The sequence below is a fragment of the Macaca thibetana genome, chromosome 1 (genome assembly GCF_024542745.1).
Source record: "Macaca thibetana thibetana isolate TM-01 chromosome 1, ASM2454274v1, whole genome shotgun sequence".
Taxonomy (NCBI): Eukaryota; Metazoa; Chordata; class Mammalia; order Primates; family Cercopithecidae; genus Macaca; species Macaca thibetana.
The window spans coordinates 79,347,575-79,360,663 of NC_065578.1; the positions used below are offsets into that span (position 1 = coordinate 79,347,575).

Here is a 13,089-nt window from a genome sequence, read left to right on the forward strand (position 1 = left end):
ACAGAAAACAAATGAAAATTTTCTTTTGACATCTCATGGTTAGAAGAACCAGAGAATTTTTTTTATAAGGAAATTAATGTTTAAGCTAATAGTCTTAGTAAAGATACCTACCACATACTCTCTCAGAGACAAACTCCATTCAATCAACATATATTTACTGAGCACTTAGCGTGTTCCAGGGATTGTTCTAGGCTCCTGGGATACATCACAAAGTAACAGACAGACATTCTTGCCTTTGTAAAACTTAAATTATATAATGCTTACGTTTTAGTTAGTTTATATTACAAAATATATTACAAAAGAACATGGCTGACCATGTTCAAAATGACACAATTTTTCAATTATATAAACATTTGAAAATTGTCTCAGGGGTTTGGAACAGCAAAAGAAATCACAGGCTGGTGCAGAATCTTTCTGAGTAACAATCACTTATATTTACTCATAGTTTCCCACAACCTTGAAATAACTGTTTAATCGCATAAATTCAATTGCCACTTCAGTAATTTCAGACAGATAAAAGGCATCTTAAAGCTCTGAAGCCACAAGTCTCTAAGCTTTATCCCACAAATATTTGCCCCACGACTCTTTAAAACCATCTTTTATTTATCCCCATTAACTAATCAATCAAGTGTGGTAGTTTCCACGTCGCCACATTTGTAACTTATCTCCTTGTTTCTACTTAGCAGTTGTGCCATTACCATAAGACCTGAAGAGCTCTCTATCCTAAGTGGATATATCTGGCATGATTACATTGCACGGCACATTATGTAAAAAGATTTATGTCCTTATAGAGCTCAGTAGGTGACAAAATTTTGACAATTGAACATTAATATGGTTCATGTACTACAGATTAAAATGAAACTACTGTTCTTATAAATATTTGTGTTATAATAATAACTTTTTTTTTTTTTTTTGCACTTTAAAAATCAGAAGAACTTATATGAGTTTGTTTGACCCTGGGCTTTCTCTCAGGCAACAAGGTATGCAAACTTCAGGTTGTCCTCCAATAGCAGTGTTTAAAACTACCCAACCTTAATTCATGCTACTCTTTAGAGCCCTAAGGTGACAATTATTTCTGAATTCCTTAATAATTGGAAGTCTGGTATGATGACAAAACCAGAAGAGCTGTGTGCATGTTTTTCCTGGCTGCCTGAAGAATCCCTCATGGCAGATAATAATATGTCACCCTTAATCGTATTTCCTATTTCTAAAATGTATTTTCATTAACCCTTATTTTATACTGTACCCTTCATTCTGACATAAGATTTGCTTTGTTTCCACAACAATTTTGAGATACTTTATGGGAGGCTACAGTGTTAGAATGGATTATGCTCTCAGTGCACAAAAATCAATACATCTCATTCTACATCATTTGAGGGGAAAAAAATTCAACTGACTTGAAGGGAACTTTTCCCCAAATTTTCAAATATACCAGTAAATCATGGAGGATGAAAAACCATGATGTCATTTGATGCATGAGTAATTTCTCCTAACATATAGGAAAACAGACAAAAGACTCATCCAGAGGTTACTCTCTCTATATAGCATCTCAGATTGAGTTTTAGGAAAAAAAAAAAAAAAAAACTTTATAAGCTAATATATATATTCCTTTAACAGCTAAAGGAAAAGTAAAGTCCAGAAGCAATTATTTAATGGTATGCATGTGCAAGAAAGTGTTGTCAGCAGAAGCATCTAGCACAGAAAGAATGTTCTGTCAGGGAGGTCTATGCCAAACAAGTCAATTTAAATTCAGCCAGTCAGCAAACAGGAATATCTGTCAGTTTGCAAGAGGATATTTTGCTTTCCTTGGACAAACAATGCTCTTCTTCTGTTATAAATGACATTACTTAGCTTGACATAACAAAGTGCTTTAAACAAAGGACTCACTTAGAGGAAGAAACATATATTTGATTAACTTGAAGAGACTGAAACAAGGTAAGATTGATATAAAGAGGCAAAAACAATCCTACTTAGAATAGCTCATTGGTATGAGCAGCAGACTGACATACACAGAAAACATTGCGATGGACAAAGGGGAGAAATGCAGCCTGTGGCTGTGTTAATAATCCAGTTTGACCAACCGCAGGGCCAAATGTAACCAATTGTGGAGAAATCTCATTCTTGGTGGTAAACAAATAAAAATTGGGATAAAGTAAAACTTGCTTATTTAATAGTCCTATAAAATTATCAGCTGTGCCTGGTGGCTCACGCCTATAATCCCAGCACTTTGGGAGGCTGAGGTTATCCTGGCCAACATGGTGAAACCCCGTCTCTACTAAAAATACAAAAAATTAGCTGGGCATGGTGGTGCGCACCTGTTGTCCCAGCTACTTGGGAGGCTGAAGCAGGAGAATCGCTTGAATCCAGGAGGCGGGGGTTGCAATGAGCTGAGATTGCACCACCGCAGTCCAGCCTGGCAACAGGGTGGGACTCCATCTCAAAAAAAAAAAAAAATCTCTAAAATCAGCACAGATATTTTAAAAAACAGAGGTTTCATAGATTTCATCTACTTCAAGTTTATTCTTTATTGCTGTCAGTAATATTAGTAATTAGCATTTATCAAGTATTTACTATGTCCCGACATCATGCTTAATGTTTTTATGTATAATTCTTACAAACTCCTCTAATTTAGGGACTGCACTTACTCTCATTTCAGAGCTAAGAAATCTGTTAACAGAGGTGGTCAATAGCCAGTGTCATACAGCTAGCAACTTACACAACCTGGAAGCCTGTGTCTAGACTTCTCACTTTTAATCATCTTATTGGTGAACATACTTTCAAGCTGTTGGAAAAATTATTTTATCATGGTCATCACAAAACTAATAAACAAAATTTTAATCATCTTTTTCTTGGAAACTTAATCTTTTAGCTTGATAGACGCTTTCTCTTCAAGTTTTCTTCTATTTCGGTAAACGCCTCATTATCATGAACTAAAGGACAGCTATTTAGATTTGAGAGGCAGCTACAAAAGCCTTTACTTTCTATGAGAGAAGTTTACAGTGATATTTCACAATCATTGGGCATTATTTACTGATAAATTACAATGGAATTCTAATAGCATAACATATTTTATTCACATTAAAGTCAAATGAGCTCACTGTGATTAATGTAACTACAGTGAATGCCAAAGAAATTAATAGCAATTATCTACTCATTGTAAGGGTGGCTGATAATTAGTGCTATTACACAAAAAAGGTACATTTTAAGCAATTATCATCATACATGCGTTTGATACCATTACAACACTGATCAAGATGAGTTCATTTGACAATCACGCAGCCAGAATGTGTAAGTCCACCAAGAGTCGGTTTCAGGTTTGAGGAAAAAGCAATTTTATTAAGGTCTTCCAATTCTGCTTAAATACACATGAAACATAATCATCTTTCCTGAATATATTATTTTATTAATGTTTGATCATAAATGGTATACTTTGGTCTTTTTTAGTGTAAGACTTTTTTATGCTTACAAGGCAACATTCATATATTAAGACGTTCAAACTAAGCTTAAACTCTAAAATATTTAAAGATTTTATTATTGATCATGATGCACATTCGTTCATAATTCTGCATAATTTTGGACAATAGTTTACACTTTAATGACGTGAGAAAATTTCAGAAGACATGAATGTATGTGACATGTCTAATAACGGGCACTGCCTTAAAAAAAGAGTTTAAGGTCAGGTGTGGTGGCTCATGCCTGTAATCCCAGCATTTCGGGAGGCCAAGGCCGGCAGATCACGAGGTTAGGAGTTCAAGACCCGTCTGGCCAACATTATGAAACCCCATCTCTACTAAAAATACAAAAAATTAGCCATGTGTGGTGGTGTGCACCTGTAATCCCAGCTACTCAGGAGGCTGAGGCAGGACACTCATGTGAACCTAGGAGGCAGAGGTTGCAATGAGTCAAGATCACGCTATTGCACTCCAGCCAGGGCGACAGTGTGAGACTCCATCAAAAAAAAAAAAAAAAAAAAAAAAAAAAAGCACAGTATAAGGGAATGAGTTTATAATTTTTGGAAGAAGTTCTTGCTATCTCTCTCTCTTAGCCAACAACAAAAGTGATCAGTAAGTGGATCATTGTCATTCCCTCAGAAATAAAATTTTTTTAAAAAATGGGTGGGCCATAAATATGGTTAGCATCTCTTTGTAATTAGGTACTTTTTTTTTTTTATTGTGGCAAAAACACATAACATAAAACCTCCATAAAATTAGATTAAAAATATTGTTGACTATATACAAATTGTTGCATAATAGATCTCTAGAAGTTAACTAGGTAACTTTAATTTTACAAAGGTTTTACATGTTCTTTGTTGCATAATTTATCGTCTTTTCTTAGTGGAATGTTTATGTTAGAAAACCAGCTAGACTGCAGATTTTAATTAATTCAGCCACCCATGAATCCAGAGAGGCAAGAAGTGAAGTATGGACATCATTTAAAAGTCCTAAGGTTTATACAGTTTATATCCATCACAAAGTTCACTTTCATGAGTTCCCATTACAAGTAAAATGCAGCTGTTCCATTTTGCTTTCCTCAAGTCATTATTGACAAAGGAAACTACTCAGTGACACCAAACAGACCTGTATTTGCTAAGTAACCTGACTCTTCCGGCACAATATTATTTGTGAATGTGACATGATCTTCCCTACCTCAATTTGAAAACTTCTGATGTCTTTCAAGCAAGGAATATTCCTAGGAGAATACTGTACTCACTGAAATGCTCTATTTGCTCTCATTTTAAATAATGAATTTGTTGGCTCTCGAGCAGAAAAAAAGAAGGTTAATAGTTGTATTACTCATTTCCTTGAAAACTTCTTTTGATTAAAAAAAGTGAAATAAAATATCCCACAGGATGATTAAATTTTATTTATTGATGTATTGTAATAGCTGCTGGAGAACGCATTCAGAGTTAACACGTCGAATATTTTTCGAGCAATGGGGACGGTGGGGGTAGACACTTTAAAAAATTAAATTTCTGTGACTGACAATGTACAAATCAATATATTTTAAAGTTTCTATTTGAAGTAATCGAAGGCAGCTAATTAGTGCTACATTTTACCAGTTTTAAATTACTTCACTCTAAAAAATACTTAATGACACGTACATAGTGAAGTTCTTCAGAACCCTGGTTTGAACACGGGCCCTGGAGTCAGGCTACCCATGTCCGGAAGCCAATTCTGCCTCTTTCTGAGGGACCTCAGCCAAAGTGAATTAATTTATCTATGACTCAGTTTCTTCACCTGTGAAATGAGAAAAGGTATAATAGTTGTTCCTACCTCAGAGGATTTTTCTATGCTGAAATATAAACTTGGATCAGTTGCAAGAACATACCACTCATAAAACATTGTTATTCTTATTACTTGTTGGTTATCTAAACCAGGGGACAAGAAATTGTAGCCCCTGGGCTGGATGTAGCTTAATGTCTGTGTTTTTTGTTTTTTGATTTTTTGTAAATAAATTTTATTGAAACACAGCCACACCCATGTTGACAATGTCTGCTTTTACTCAATGACTGAGATGAGTAGATCCAAGGGGATATTATGGCCTAAAAAAATACTATTTGACATTTACAAAAAAGTTTGCCAATCCTGGAACTCTGTGGTGGCTGACATTGGGTCCCTCTTAATGAAACTTCAGAGATACTGTCATCAGCCCAAACAGTCAGAAGGGGATGCTAGAACAGAAGAAACCTAAATGAATGCAAAGTGATTAAGATCAGAGTACTCTGAAGAATGTATTAACATAAAGTATTTTTATAGTCCCTATTACTCAATGACTTTCAGTTTCATCTAAGAACCTCCTTGCATTCAATCAAGGGTATAACACTCTGGGAAATCTCTTGGATAATACACATTTTGCCCTTAGCCATGTGAATTTCTTCATGGGCTTCTTTCTAAATGATCTTCTCACTTACCCACATGTTGCATAGTCAACAGGCACAAGAACCGGCATTAAAATTCACAAAACTCTTTTACTTGTTAAAGTGTGCCCTGAGCTGACAGACAGAATGAATTATCCATGGCTAACTGAGGTGCTCGAAATGAAAACAGAACCAGGTGGCCATGGCTGGATGAGGGAGCATTTACATACTCTTCATTATCAGGAAGATGTAGAAGTAGAAGTGTCACAGGACCTCCCCGTCTACAATCAAGCCAAAGCAGTTTCTATTGTCAATGCCAAGATTAACTGTGTCCCGGACCATATCCCTCCCTCCCACCACTGTCTGTTTGAAAGAAACATCTGACAGAGACTTCTGATATGGGCCATAGAGACTACTCAATTAGGGCTCAACTATTTTAACCAATCAGAACTGAACAAGTTTGAAATTTTCATTTGCATAAACAGATCTGCTTGAGAAACTAAGTGAGAACTTCCCCTGTTTAAGCCAGCTCCTCCCTTTGTTCTTCAGAGCACAATTTACTTGTATTGAAGGCTGTGCCTCCCTAATCTGGAGACTATTTTCCTATAGAAAAAAAAGGCTCTCTCTTTTTTCCTCTGTAAATCTCATGGTCTTGGTGATGAGGATGGAATGAAGTGGCCCCTGTGCTTCTTCCTAACACTATCTGGCCCAAGGCATTAGTGCTCACAAGAGCCCTTTGAGCTCAGTTATATTCCTGGCTGTGCTGGGAAGGACTTTGGTATAAAATAAAAATACAAACCCAAGGCCCCAAATCAAGCGAATAGCCTCTCTCTTGACCATGGAGACCTCAGATAAACTTTAAAAGCTGAGTTTCCAGCCATGACAGAATAGGAGCTCAGGCATGCCTCATTATCCTCCCTCCCTTTTGCAGTTTAGATGTAACAACTGACCAGCATTAATGTTAAAATAGAGCTCCTAAGACTGACAGAATGGACTCTTTAAGGCAATGAAATACCAAGCTATAAAGAAGACCTAAGGTCATGCCAGGCAAGGGTTAAGTCACACACCCTGACACTTAAAGAATAAACTATGCTCTCATTGCCACAAGGTTTTTCTTTTTTCCTAGCAACTAAATGAGGACTGGTCCTGGGATAAACAATGGCAAAACAGTTGTAGCTCACCCACTATTAAATGCTGACTAACAGATGCTCCCCTTCCCTGTTTCATCAGCCGTAATGACAGTTTTGGTTGGACAAGAGACTGATTTCAGTAACTCTCTCCTGATAAGAAGACCACTCACTATGGGCTGGTTCAGGCCAGTTTATAGAGGCTGAGCACTTGAGTGCATTCATGTCTTGAAATGACATGTTTATATGTATTTTTATGTATAGGGCCTAATTGTAATACATTTAAATGTTAAACCCCTGCCCCCATATGGACATAGGTCATATGTCATATGCATGTTTGTTCAATACTCACGTGTCAGGACATATCTCGTCCTATAATCAGTTGAGTATGTATACTTGGCCAGCCCATTTAGCCTAAATCCTTTCCCTAACCTTTACAAAGTGCCTATTTCCAGGGCTCTGCTGGAAGCTGCACTTCCTAGACTGTCAGGCTAGCCACACTGCAAGCTGTAACTCTTTACAAGAAATAAAGTCTCCTTTTCTAAGTTCATAATTCTTGTGATTTTTAAGTTAACATGGGTAAGCCCTTTTAGATCCAAGATCGCTCATTTTTAGGATAGTGTCTCAGATGCTATTTCCTTCAGGAAGCCTGCCCATCTGGCTCCATGGAGTACCCATTTGTGGAGTATGCTCGCACTTTATGATGTATGCTTGCACTTTGCAGGGTACTCTCATGCTTCATGGGATACGCTCTCACTTCAGTTTTGCAAGAACGCTCAAACTTTAGTTGCACTTAAAGGAATGCCTTCCTAAAGTGAGTAATATAGGTAACCTAGGTCCTAAGGGAATGGCCTCTGACCAGCCACCTTCAGATATTCCGGCAGCTTGGTCTCTAGCCAACCAACATCCGGTACTCCAGGGGTATTTCAAATTTAAAATGTAAAGATTAAGGCTAGATAAAAATGATCCAAGAGATGCATCTAAATTGAAATATCTATACATACGATTAGAGCAAAGAGGAGTCTGGATTTCTCAAAGATAGTAAGAGGCTTTCCTTTAATTAGGACTTTTAAAAATATATATTTTTTATTATTATGGGCTCATAATAATTATAAATATATATGAGGTACATGTGATATTTTGATACAGTCTTAAATGTGTAATGATCAAATCAGGGTAATTGGGAAATCCATTACCTTAAACATTTATCATTCCTTTGGGTTACGAACACTCCAATTCTATTTAGTTGTTTTAAAATATAACAAGTGATTAACTATGGCCACCCTATCATGCTACTGAATACTAGATCTTATTCTATCTAACTGTATTTTTATACCCATTAACCATCCTTACTTTATTCTCCCCTCCCCACTAACCCTTCTCAGCCTCTGGTAAACATCATTCTACTCACTAGCTCTTTCAGTTCAATTTTTAGTTTTGTTTTAGCTCCCATGTATGAGTGAGAACAGGCGATAATTGTCTTTCTGTGCCTGGCTTATTTCACTTAACATAATGTCCTCCAGTTCTTTCCATATTGTTGCAAATGACAGAATTTCATTTGTTTGTTTTTAATAGCTGAATAATATTCCTTTGTGTGTAAGTGCACATTTTTTTTCCCATTCATCCTTTGATGGACACTTAGGTTGACTGCATAGCTGGCTATTGTGAAAAATGCTGTAATGAACATGGGAGTGCATATATCCTTTTGATATACTGATTTTTTTTCTTGAGGATATATATGCAGCAGTGGAATTCCTGGATCATATGGTAGTTATATTTTCAGGTTTTTCTGAGGAACCCCCATACTGTCCCACAGTGATTGTACTAATTTACATTCCCACCAACAGTGTACAAGGGTTCCCCTTTCTCCACATTCTCACCAGTATTCATTATTGCTGTCTTTTAGGCAAAAGCCATTTTATCTGGGATCAGATAACAACTCTGTAGTTTTTTTTTTTTTTTTTTTTTGCATCTCTCTGATGAACATTATTTTGTATACCTGTTGGCCACTTCTTTTGGGAAATGTCTATTCAGATTTTTGCTCATTTTTAATTATATTATTATTGTTTTTCCTATAGAGTTGTTTGAATTCCTTATATATTCTGGTCATTAATCTTTGTTAGTGGTTAGTTTGCAAATATTTTCTCCAATTCTGTGAATTGGCTTTTCATTTTGTTTATTGTTTACCGGACAGAAGATTTTTAGCTTTATGCGATCTCATATGTCCATTTTTGCTTTGGCTACCTGAGCTTTTGAGGATTTATTCTGAAAATCTTTGCCCAGAACAATGTTCTAGTGTGTTTTATCAGTGTTTTCTTCTAGTAGCTTCATAGCTTCAGATATTAGATTAAGTTTTAAAGACATTTTTATTTGATTATGTAAATGGTCAGGGGATCGGGTTCTAATTTTATCCTTCTGCATATGGATATCCAGTTTTCCTAGTAACATTTCTTGAAGAGACTGTCCTTTCCTCAATGTTTGTTCTTGGTCACTTTGTCAAAAATGAGTTGACGATAAATGCATGGATTTATTTCTGGGTGATTTATTCTGTTCTTTTTGTCTGTGTGTTTTTATGCCAGCACCATGCTGTTTTGGTTATTATAGCTTTGTAGTATTATTTGAAGTAATGTGATTCTTCCAGTTTTGTTGTTTATGCTCAGCATGTCTTTCAGTATTCTGGCTCTTTTGTGGTTTCATATAAATTTTAGAATTGCGTTTTCTATTTCTCTGAAGGATGTCATTGGTATTTTGAGAGAGATTGCATTGAATCTAAAGATTACTTTGGGTAGTATGGACATTTTAATAATTATTATTCTACCAGTCTATGAATATTGAATATCTTTCCATTTGTGTCCTTTTTTTAACTTGTGAACTGTTTTTAATAGCAGGTATTTTCTATAGTATGTTGCTGGAAATCAAGAGGTTTATTAGCATGATACATGTTCAGAAATGAGTTAGATACTTAAAAAGTCTAAACTCACTGATTTAGGAATGCATATGTTGCAATCTCAAGAGAGCTTAATAGGCCATATGGACTAAATTAATGCTTGCCTCTGGGTGGCAGGTATGCTTGTATTATAAAATTGTATTAGACATTAGCACCAGTGCAGAACATGCTCAGCATCATAAGATCCAAAACGCCAGCACAAGTTTATCCATAATTTAAAAATAATTACCTCCTTCCTAAAATGTCAGAATAGTAGGTAATAGATAAATAATTTCAATCCAAATGAATAACTCTTGTACATACAATTTCTCTTTTAGAAATATATGTGAGGACCAATTGACTAAATAGACATATTTAACATTGAAGATCTCCAATATTTTTTAAACTGAACATTGCCAGTTTACTGGAAGATTACTGAAAATGAAGTGATAAAAGATTCTTAAAACTTATTTAAAAATTCCTTCCCCGTTTATCAATAAATATGGCAAAAGAATAAAAGAAAATCCTAGAAAACCTCTTTTATTCATCATTCTCTCTATGTGTGTTTTAATAAGTGGTGATGCTCCCATTGAAGGAATCCATTATTAACTTAATTTTCTAATAGAGGAACAGGGAAAAGATAATTATCACTTTCTGTGGAATAAATACTCATCAACTTCAAATAATAGCAATCTAGGAAATACAGAAAGAGCAAAGATTTTTGGTTTATATTTTTGGTTTATATTTCATGGATGGTGCTGCTGTTCCAACCTTATAAAGATGTCGGTTTTCCAAATTCCAGAAATTAAAATACTACCCCATCTCGCCATACTAACCAGTGCCCATTGGGTCTTTTTAGAACAAGGAAGGGTTACAGAGTTGTCAGTTATGCATGTACTATTTTGATTTCAGGTCCTTTCACACACAGAAATCATACCAAATGGCAAGACACTGATTTTACATAACAGTTTATTACACTTTAGCCAAATCAACTTATTTCACCGTGTGAGGGTGCAAAAAACCATAACTATAAAACTACTTGACTTGACAGGATGTGTTTATCAATAAGTAGCTTAAACAACTTTCACCAATAAGGTCTCTAATTTGGTTTTTAAAATGGGAAAAAAGTAAACTATTGAAATTGTAAATCAGTTATAATTTGAACCTAATGAACCACGCAAGCAGCAAGGGTTAATAAACCAATGTGCTTTACATTTGTTCAAGTACTGATATTTCTGTATATAAAGATTTATCATATATATATACTACAGCTAACATGGGAAGTGAAAAAAGATTTTTCCCAAAATGAAAATACTAAAACTAAATTAAAATACACATAGTTTTTCACACGAGATAAAATTTGACAAGTGAAAGTTTAATATGTCCCAGTTGACCATGTGTGAAAATGCAAAGCAGGTATTAAAACTGATATGTCCAAGATGTAAAACCAGTTTGTAATTGGGGGGAACATCTAAATCCTTAATTAAAAAACATAAATGAAGTGAAAGCCTTAAACTGATACACACTGTTCACATCTATATTTCAAATTTAGAAATGCATATTTGCAAGCAGCAATAAAAAAGTATTCATGAAGAATGCATCATCTCTGAAAATTATGAAAACATCCCTGCTACCAATATATTTCTAAATACAAAATTGCCTGCCATATTTGTTTCTTCTGTGTAGCAAAAGAAGTTCATTTTAACAACTGATATTCCGTCTTTAGGTGTGAATAGTATGAATGACAGTCTTTTAAAAAATTTTTCTTAGTCATTTGGAATCCTTAAGCCTGCAAAAGCTTTGAACATAAAGGTTCACAGAGAAACCGGGGTTGTCTTGTGGTATCCAGTTAAGCCAGAGCTGGAAATGTCTCTGGGTCATCCAGGAGCAGAACCACTTCACTTGTCGGTCCTGCTGCCACCGTTCAGACATCTGCCACACTCATGTCTACCTCATCCTCCCTCACCATCAGGTTCTGGGCAGCCAAGTTATCCAAAATTAACCTTCAACTGAGACATTACATCATTTGCTGGCTTCTGGAAAAGATGGTCCATAACAGAATCTGCAGCATGAGCCTCTTCACTCTTTGATTTATGAAAAACAACTTTCATCTTCCACTGCCCTTCAGCTTCATTTGGTTTTCAGATATTAAATTCCACTTTGACCACTCCTTATTTTGAATAGTCTTCCACTCATTGAGAATCATCGCTTTAGGACCCTCTTTCTTTACCTCTTCAAATTCACTCTCCTTATTTTCAGTGTCTGCCACTGGATGGTCTTCTCCTACAGATGTTTCCTCAGTCACATTTGATCAATCCAAATCAGTTAATTCATCTTTCACAATTCCCCAGTAGTGAGGTCTACCGCCTCCACGTTTGTCCTCGTGTTTCAGGACAGATCTATCACTTCAGTTATGCCTATAAAATTCAATTTGCCATGGGAATCAAATCCATCTCCTCAGCCCATTCCATGTCCGCAGCGCCCTCGACCTCTTCCAAGACCACCACGGCGTCGACAGTCAATAATCTGTCTATCAACTAAAAATTTGCGTCCACCTTTTTCTTCAAGTGACTTTTCAAATCTTTATTCTAGAGGTGATTGTCTTCCTGTTCTTCTATTAATTACTTTTCCTTCAACCTGAAGTTGTTGATCAGGTCTTCTTCCAACTCATCTTACTCCTTCTTTCTTAAGCACGATGAGCACCTGTGTCTCTTTCTCGTCAACCACGCCAACGCTGGGGCGCAGTGGTTTCTTGCAGTCTTTCTAGGACTCTTTACACAGCTGTTTGCCTGCCATGTTGGAGGGCCTGAGCTGTGCTCTTGGCTCCAGGGCTCCCATTGTCACTCCTGCTGCCATTTATTTTTTATTCTCCCCTGACTTCAGCACCTCAAAGAGGTCCACTTCATCATCACACAACTGGTCAAAGTGGTTGGTGACCATGCAGCCACAGCCTGCCTGTAAGTGCCCAGGCATCATGGTGGCTCAGTGACATATTCCTCCATGAGTTGCAACAGGCTATGCCAAGCTAAGAGCTCCTGCCTCAGCTTTTCCTACACTATCCAGTTTTTATGTTCTCACCAATTTTTAAAATCAATGTTTTATTTTTATTATAAAGATCTTTCACTTCTTCAATTGAAGGTTTATTTCTATGTGTTTCACATTATTTATAGCTATTATAT

At 36.0% G+C, this 13,089-nt stretch overlaps 1 pseudogene; it reads right to left on the minus strand.

Moving 5' to 3' along the window:
- Positions 1-11,759: 11,759 nt before the first annotated feature.
- Positions 11,760-12,883, minus strand: LOC126941806 (plasminogen activator inhibitor 1 RNA-binding protein-like; annotated as a pseudogene).
- Positions 12,884-13,089: the final 206 nt, after the last annotated feature.